The sequence below is a fragment of the Papaver somniferum genome, chromosome 3 (assembly GCF_003573695.1).
Source record: "Papaver somniferum cultivar HN1 chromosome 3, ASM357369v1, whole genome shotgun sequence".
In the NCBI taxonomy this organism is placed as follows: domain Eukaryota; kingdom Viridiplantae; phylum Streptophyta; class Magnoliopsida; order Ranunculales; family Papaveraceae; genus Papaver; species Papaver somniferum.
Window position 1 is genome coordinate 58936197 of NC_039360.1, and position 8351 is coordinate 58944547.

The window sequence follows — 8351 nt, forward strand, 5'->3', positions numbered from 1 at the left end:
AGTTTGTTAAGTTTCCAAACTCAGCAGAAATTTTCGGTTTGAAAACTTCCGCCAGTATGCGTAGGGGTACGCATACTTAAGGTGACTAGTTTAGGAGTTTGTAATTCCCAAACCCAGCAGATATTTTCGGTTCGAAAACTTCCCCAATATGCGTACGGGTACGCATACTTAAGGTGAGTTTAGGAGTTTGTAATTCCCAAACCCAGCAGATATTTTCGGTTCGAAAACTTCTATCAGTATGCGTACGCGTACACATACTTATCTTGTCTCCTTCACCAATTTGGTATACACACATATGCATACACTTGGCTCCCGGATTATGGATTTATACACTAATGTGTGAACACACTATATATGCTTATTGAAAAAGCGATCTTCTAACAACACCACCCAATATTTCGTTTAGCAATCTGTATAGACTAACTCCGAAACACTTTATAGAGAATCAACTAGACAGTCAAACTCAATCTCGATAAAAGTATCTCAAAGAGTTAATATCTCTCTGTTGTTTTGATTTACTCAAGCTAATAGAAATCAGCGAGTCCTAATCAAACACAAGGAATAACTTGGACGGTACCAAAGACCAATGTCCAAGGATCAATCAATGACAATCAAATAACCAAAGGTTGGATTATACCAATTGATGATCTACATGCACAACCTGTATTATTTCAATTATAAAGATAAACAATATAATGCGGAAACTGAAATTACACAGACACCAGAAATTTTGTTAACGAGGAAACCGCAAATGCAGAAAAACCCCAGGACCTAGTCCATATTGAATACACACTGTATTAAGCCGCTACAGACACTAGCCTACTCCAAGCTAACTTCAGACTGGACTATAGTTGAACCCCAATCAGTCTCCCACTGATCCAAGGTACAGTTGTACTCCCTACGCCTATGATCCCAGCAGAATACTGCGCACTTGATTCCCTTAGGTGATCTCACCCACAACTAAGAGTTGCTACGACCCAAAATCGCAGGCTTTAACAATAAACAAATCTGTCCCACACAGACAAGTCTATCAAAGGATCAATCTGTCTCCCGCAGAAAAACCCTAAAGTTTTTGTTCCGTCTTTTGATAATAATCAAGGTGAACAGGAACCAATTGATAATACGGTCTTATATTCCCCGAAGAACAGCCTAGATTAATCAATCACCTCGCAACAATCTTAATCGTATGGTAGCGAAACAAGATGTCGTGGAATCACAAACAATGAGACGAATATGTTTGTGATTACTTTTTATATCTTGCCTATCGGAGAAATCAAACAATCTCTAGCCAATCAATATGATTGTACTATTACGATAGAAGATGCAAGATCAGATCACACAACTATGATAAAAGTAGTATCGGTCTGGCTTCACAAGCCCAATGAAGTCTTCAAGTCGTTAACCTGGTTTTAGAAGAAGAAAACCAAAGGTTAAAGGAGAACCGACTCTAGCACGCAAACTAGTAGCACACGTAAGGTGTGGGGATTAGTTTTGCAGAGTTGCTAGATGTCCCCTTATATAGTCTTTCAAATCAGGGTTTTGCCTTAGTTACAAAGCAATCAATATCCACCGTTATATGAAAACGTGAATTAGATTCAAGATAATATTTCTCAACCGTTAGATCGAAAACTTAGCTTGTCATACACAAATGACTGTACGCTTCTAGGTTTGTTATCCGCACCCAAACGTGTACATTGTTGGTTCAACAATAGTTTACCAAAAAGGTTAACCATAAGAGCATTTCATACCAACCATGTTCTTCTTCACCATAACTAGTTCAAATGACTCAAATGAACTAGTTAAGAGAGTTGTTAAATTGCAAGGAAATCTTATGTAACTACACAAGACACAATTGAAGCAAAGATGATTTGATTCACAAGAATCGGTTCATGAACTTTAATAGCCACGGTTTGCAAAAGCATTCCTTAGTCTTTTAAGATTAAGTTCAGAGATCATCTTTAGATATATAAACTTCTCAAGTTCGCAAACTAGGTTCGCGGACTTAACACACCGGACAAAGTTTACAAACTCCAGCAGAAATTCTCGGGTTTGAGAACTTTGCCGGTTCGCAGACTGGGTTCGCGGACTTGGCTCAGCAAGTAGTTTGTCAACTCCAGCAGAAATTCTCGGGTTTGAGAACTTTGGCAGTTCGCGGACTGAGTTCGTGGACTTGGCACTTGCCATACTTCCGGTTCTCTTGATCAACAAAGTTCGAGAACTTAAGTTCAAGGAATACATTAGTTATGTAATCTAAACTCTCATTCCAATCATTGAAAGATTCTTAGAGGACGTTATATAGTTGTTACACCATTTCTCGTCAAAGCAATTTTCAAAGTGATTAAAACATTCATGACTTTCGTCACTAGGTAAAGATAAACTTGGTCGAAGCGAAAAGCTTACCAACACATATTTCGAGATACAGATAGGCGAGGTATACTCGGCTCGAAATACCAAATGTGTATAATCTAGTCTATATATATAACATACGACTTTTGTCTCAAAGAGTAGGAGATAGAATAGACAGACTTTTGAGTGACAGATAATTTCAAGTCTCCACATACCTTTTTGTCGAGAAGTTCCACCGGTTCCTTGAGTAGTCCTTCTACTTGTATGATGAATCGTCATGAAGTCCTCAAGCTCAACAACACTTACTATCCTAGTCCGAGACTTAGCTATAAGAGACTAGAAATCAAGACTTATAGTTTTGATCACTAACATTGAAAAACATGCTTGAGATAGCAACGCATGCGAGTTTGACCGAGCAGTGCTCTAACAATCTCCCCCTTTGTCAATTTTAGTGACAAAACTATCAATATATATGGAATACAAAAAAAGATAATGAAACTTTAGTAGCTCCTATTCCACATGTCTAATCTTCAACATTCCTCGAAATCTTCGTCACTTCCAAGTACTCCAATGATCCCAAAGGTTGTAAGTTTAGCACCATCGTTGTTGAAAATCCGTAGCTATAACAATGAGAAAGCATCGGTCTCGATCATTGTTATACAATGGTATAGTATTATTACACAATATCAAAGCTCAATTGTATCACAACTTCAACAATAATACTATGGTGATATGTATCACTCCCCCTTAGTCAATACTCCATCTCACATGAAAACCACTCTCCACTACACCAAATTTAACGTTTAGCAACAGCTTAAACCTGTTGCTGACTGGTCTTGCAACAGAGTTGCGAAACACCCCGTCGCAGTTTTTCGCAACAGCTCTTGCTCTGTTGCTAATTTCTATCAGCAACGGCACTCTTAACAGATACAAGCTGTTGCGATACAGAAAGATGATGTTGCTAATTTTCGAGTTATTCCGGGAAATTTTTTATCAGAACATGATATAGTTGTTCTGGTTCAGATTTAGCAACACGCTTCAGCCGTTGCTAAATTTTAGCAACAACCAAAAAATAGGTCAAGTTTTCGTTGACCTAGTCAACATCGTTTTCCCAATTCCCTGCAAAACCCTGATTCATCCTATATCCAGTATTTTGATCGGATAATTCTCATACTCTAGTTCCCATACATCTAAAAATTTAAACAAGAAAAGATGCAGCATTACGAAAGGGAACCAAAGACATGTTACATCAACATGTTTTGAAATTCTCAGCATTTACATGTTCCACATGCTCCATGTTACAGGTTTAAACATCAAAGACATTCCATACAGAAAGGGAACCAAAGACAATAAAGCAGGGATGGGTGTGAGTTGCATTAAGAAATCAGGTGTAAAATGTACTAAAAAAGAGCACAACTGAAAGAATTCAGAGGTGCAACTATGTTTGTTACATACAATACTTGGATAAATCAAAAAAATTGCTTACAGTTCAGGATGGATTTTCTCTGATGGAACAATATGAACTTGCAACAAGTACTCAAATAGAAGATAATTACGCATACAGTCTGCGATAATCTTCGCCACCTGCATTTGGCAACAATTACATTCAGTTACAACAACACAAACTTGAAGTTACTTCACAACAATCAAATTTAGAAACCTACATAAAGTTGAAGCTTGTTCTACGGTGCCATTTTCCTTGGCAAGCTTCAATGTGAGAAGGAAGAAATATATAGATAGGACAGTGTTGATACAAAAAATCTAGGAGTACCAGCAGTAATAGGATTACCTAAATCCATTTGCTTCTTATCTAATTCAATATCTGCTTGGGACCTAATTTTTGTATCAGCTTGAGCTGAAACATCTCATTGATCTCAAAAATGAAGCCAAACCCAAACCTCACCGACACTGGAAAATGTAGTATGCAGTAATAAGCGATTAATAGAGACATTAGGCCTGATCGCTCGCAGTTAGAGTCCTTCTTTGCATTGGCCAAATATCTAATTATAATATAGAGACGGGATTTAGCAAATTACCAAAAGTCCATCGAGCTTGAACAAGAGCAATTTCAGGATTATGATAAAGGAAAGGGATAGTTCTCCATAAGTAATCAGGTTCAGGTTGGAAATCAGCATCAAAGATGGCAACATAATCACAATGCATAACGTAACTACGTTTCATTCCTTCTTTAAGTACACCGGATTTATAGCCAAGTCGATTGTCTCTGATTTCATATATGATGTTAATTCCTTTGCTTTGCCATCTTTTACATTCTAGCTTAACCAAAACCTGCACATTTAAAAAAAAAAACATAGAAATTTAATTTTGAAAATCAGCTTTTCATTTTGAATTTATTTTGATTTAGAAGTTATGGGTATGGACAAAGAGATCTTAGAAAAGGTTGAAATGAATGAGACCTATAGCCAAAAAACAGACAGATTTTAGGAAGAAAATGTGATTTTGTAGGTCTTTGATTGAGAGATGTTAGAGTTTGACTATTGATTTTGCTTGTAAGATAAGGTGGATATTGTGAATTGCATTTTGTGGCTAGTGGTTATGTGCATCTTTTTGGCATGATAAGTGCGCAACACAATTAGAAAAGTACACAGCAAAGCCAAGGCTATATCCACACTATGTGCTTGCTCTTACACCAGGTATATTATTTTGTGGGTCATCTTCTTCTTCAATCAAAACCCAATAAAAGAAAATTAATCAGTAAATGAATCAAAAAGATAACTTGTCGGGCATAGAAGATTTTTTAAAACGATTTTTTAATGGTTTCTTAGTTTTTACTTACTCTCTGTTTCTCCTCTTCACCATTGTTGGTGTTAAGTGATCATGTGGCTACAGTTACAAATGATCAATCTTTTACTAATTTCTCAACCAATTTCCTCTTTGGCACTGCCTCCTCTTCTTATCAAGTAGAAGGTGCTTTTAGGAGTGATGGGAAAGGCTTAAACAATTGCGATGTTTTTACCCAAGAGATTGAATACTGATAAGAACTTAATATCTCTATTGCAAACCAAAACATACCTAAATGGAAAGCTTCACGATAACCAATATACATTTGAGTTGAATGTGGAAATCTATAGAGCCTGCGAACAAAAATAAAAAACAGTGAGTCTCTGAAATATGTGTAGGCCAATAGAAATGTGGTATGAAAAAAATTACAGACTTGGTGCAACTTTTAGGTGTCAACCAAAGGAATTAATTATGTGGTGATCGAATTCATACTGTAGTTTGTTAAGGGGAGTTTGTTAGAAGTCGACGTCAGCGTCTTCCTCTGCGGAGTAAGGGCATTGACGCAAAGATTGTTAACAATGACAGGAACGAAGCAGTGAAACTTCCTTCAATATTTGTGAACTGGTGTTTTCTGATGTTGTTTTCCATTTTAGCTTCTGAGTTGCAATAGTGTAGTTTCCTTCAACAACCGGTACAAAGTCAGAACTATACTGTTAAGTACCAACAGAGACATTGACAAATGATGTAATGAAGGTCACAACAGACTTGCATATATAACACAGTCTACAGATGGGTAGGAATAAGAGAAGAGCACAAACCATGTTTATAAGAAAAACTTTTTTACCCCTACAAAAGGGAGTTAGCAAGGGAGAAAATGATCAAGATATTCAATTTACATGTCAATACAGCATACGTAGGTGTCCTGGTCACAAGATACCCAAACTCATTATATCTGCAATTCCAACTTCATTGTACTACAAGTCACTACCACCACCTCCTACACCTGCCACATCTACAAATCACCACTTCCTCCATCTCTAGAACCTACTTTTTACTACAAGTCACCACCAGCACCAACTCAGAACTACTACAAGTCACTACCACCATTTCCAGTATCACCACCTTAATACAATTCACCACCACCATCTCCAGTACCATCCCCTTACTACCACAAGTCACCACCACCACCAGCTTGGAATTAGCTCATATCCGGTACCCATTCCTTACTACTATAACTCCTCATATTATTTATTATATCAAACAAACCGAAACATCATAGTTACTCATACAGAAACATTTCAAAGTAATGAATGATAAGCCTTACCATCACCAGCTACATTGTTGGTGGCATTTGCTACTTGCTTTACAAGGCTGGTACCAATGTTCTTAACTCTGTCCTTAAACTCAATGCTTGATACCATCTTTAGTCACTTTAGGTGCACCAAAGATTTGTTCTATTACAACATTACGTCCCTTTCAGAATCCAAACATCAAAAGTAAAAATTAGTAATCAACCATGTCATTCAAATTGCGTAAGATAATAATCTAATATATTCTACATTAATTATTTAAGAAGATTCCAAGCACAACATACACTCACCTGAAGGCATGAGAATAGCTATAGTTTGCGAAGCTGTGATTGTCAAACAGATTGCACTTAATATTAATGCAATTACCAAAATTCTCAATACAGATTGACTCGCTAATAATACTTTTGGTGTTTTATGGGTCCATTGAAATCTTAAAGATAAGAAATGATGACATAACTACAATCAAAAGAAGAAGCTTACTTAAGTGAAATAAATACTCACGCAAAGGGAGAAGATTCACAAATTGAAATACCTATGGGAGTTCCTGCTTCTGAAATTAAAATTGAAAAATAAGAACAATGAATAAGACTTCAAATTGTTCACAAATTCAAGCCACTGAACCTGAAAGTCTTCTATCAACTGCTAAATCAAAAACAAATAAAAATAAATAAATTAAAACCCTAACATCAAAATAAGATCTTTCCTTCTCTAAAAAGAAAACCCAAACTCCACTGACTGACCTAGAAATGACCGAGCAATGAAACAAAATTTATAAGAAAAATTAAACACATCACCTGATTAGGAACGACTTTAAATTGGGAAATGGTTTGTTACATGTGTTTTTCAAATCCTCCTGTAGATCAATCAAAGTAATCTCTTGCTCATCTCCATATTTGAAACCCTGGAAAACAAATAGAAATACAGTTTCAACTAAAGAGATTCAACAAGAGATCGAGTTCTAAGAAGAAGAAGAAGAAGGTAGTCCTAGTGGCGGTTGAATCAGTGATGATAGTGGTGCTCAAACATAAGGATTATGGGTTGTGGCTGTGGAGTTGGATCGTAAAAGAAGAAAAAGAGAGTAAAGAGGAAGAGAAGTTGTATGTGGGCGATAAAGAAAAACGGAAGGGTTTTCATCATCACCGTCGAAATAGGTATTAGGGTAGAATCATCTATCTTAATAGTAGCAGAAGAGATTAATGGAAGCGAAGCTGTTTCTTCAAATCGAGATGAAGGGGTGAAATGGAGAGGATAAAGGAGAGAGAATAGAAGAGGAATTTGCGGATAGAAATGAAGCCGCACGAAATGAAATCGTTTTCTAAAGTTAAGAAGTCAACTGGTCAAAGGGGTGAAATAACAACACGATCTGAAATCGTTCCAACATATGGGTGGAAATAGGGCTAAAAGTGTTCCCTGCTACGCATGTGACTCGCATGCTCATACCCTTGGATGTTGCTAGTCGCAACAGAACATAGGCAGTTGCGATTTTCGAAACAGGGAAAGCTGTTGCTAAAATTTGGCAACTGAAATTAGAAACAGAAAATTCGCAACTGCGGTATAGCTGTTGTAATATGGGTTGCTAAACCCTGAATTTGGTGTAGTGCCCCCCTTACACAATGATCCGAAAACCATATATATTTGTAGTGTGAATTACATATTAATTCTCCCCCTTTTTGTCAATAAAATTTGCAAAGGTACAAAAACGGGTTCATTATGAAATTTCCGTAAGAGACATTTCATGACTGAGAGAAAGAAACACACATCATCTTATTTAGATACAATCATATAGCCGAAGCTAACAACATTCATCAAGGAGTTTAAAGATACAAGATAACCCCTCTAAAAATCCACAGCCGCACACCCCTCAAGATATGACCATTAAGCACAAGTTCAAAAGAACTCACCCCATTTGATGTCATTCCCGAAAGAGCAACAACGAGCGACCTTAATTTCAAG

The 8351-nt window shown here is 36.8% G+C and overlaps 1 long non-coding RNA gene across 2 annotated transcripts; it reads right to left on the reverse strand.

The window, feature by feature from the left end:
* Positions 1 to 3715: 3715 nt before the first annotated feature.
* On the reverse strand, positions 3716 to 7646 carry LOC113361292. Of its 2 annotated transcripts, none has more exons than XR_003365053.1 (8): positions 7193 to 7646; positions 6900 to 6948; positions 6689 to 6721; positions 6413 to 6561; positions 5581 to 5767; positions 5380 to 5441; positions 4383 to 4635; positions 3716 to 3930 (listed from the first exon to the last, which is right to left on the reverse strand). It is a non-coding gene; the product is annotated as an uncharacterized LOC113361292 (long non-coding RNA). The 2 variants fall into 2 exon arrangements; XR_003365052.1 differs by having other exon boundaries at positions 6900 to 7037.
* Between the last annotated feature and the right edge of the window lie 705 nt (positions 7647 to 8351).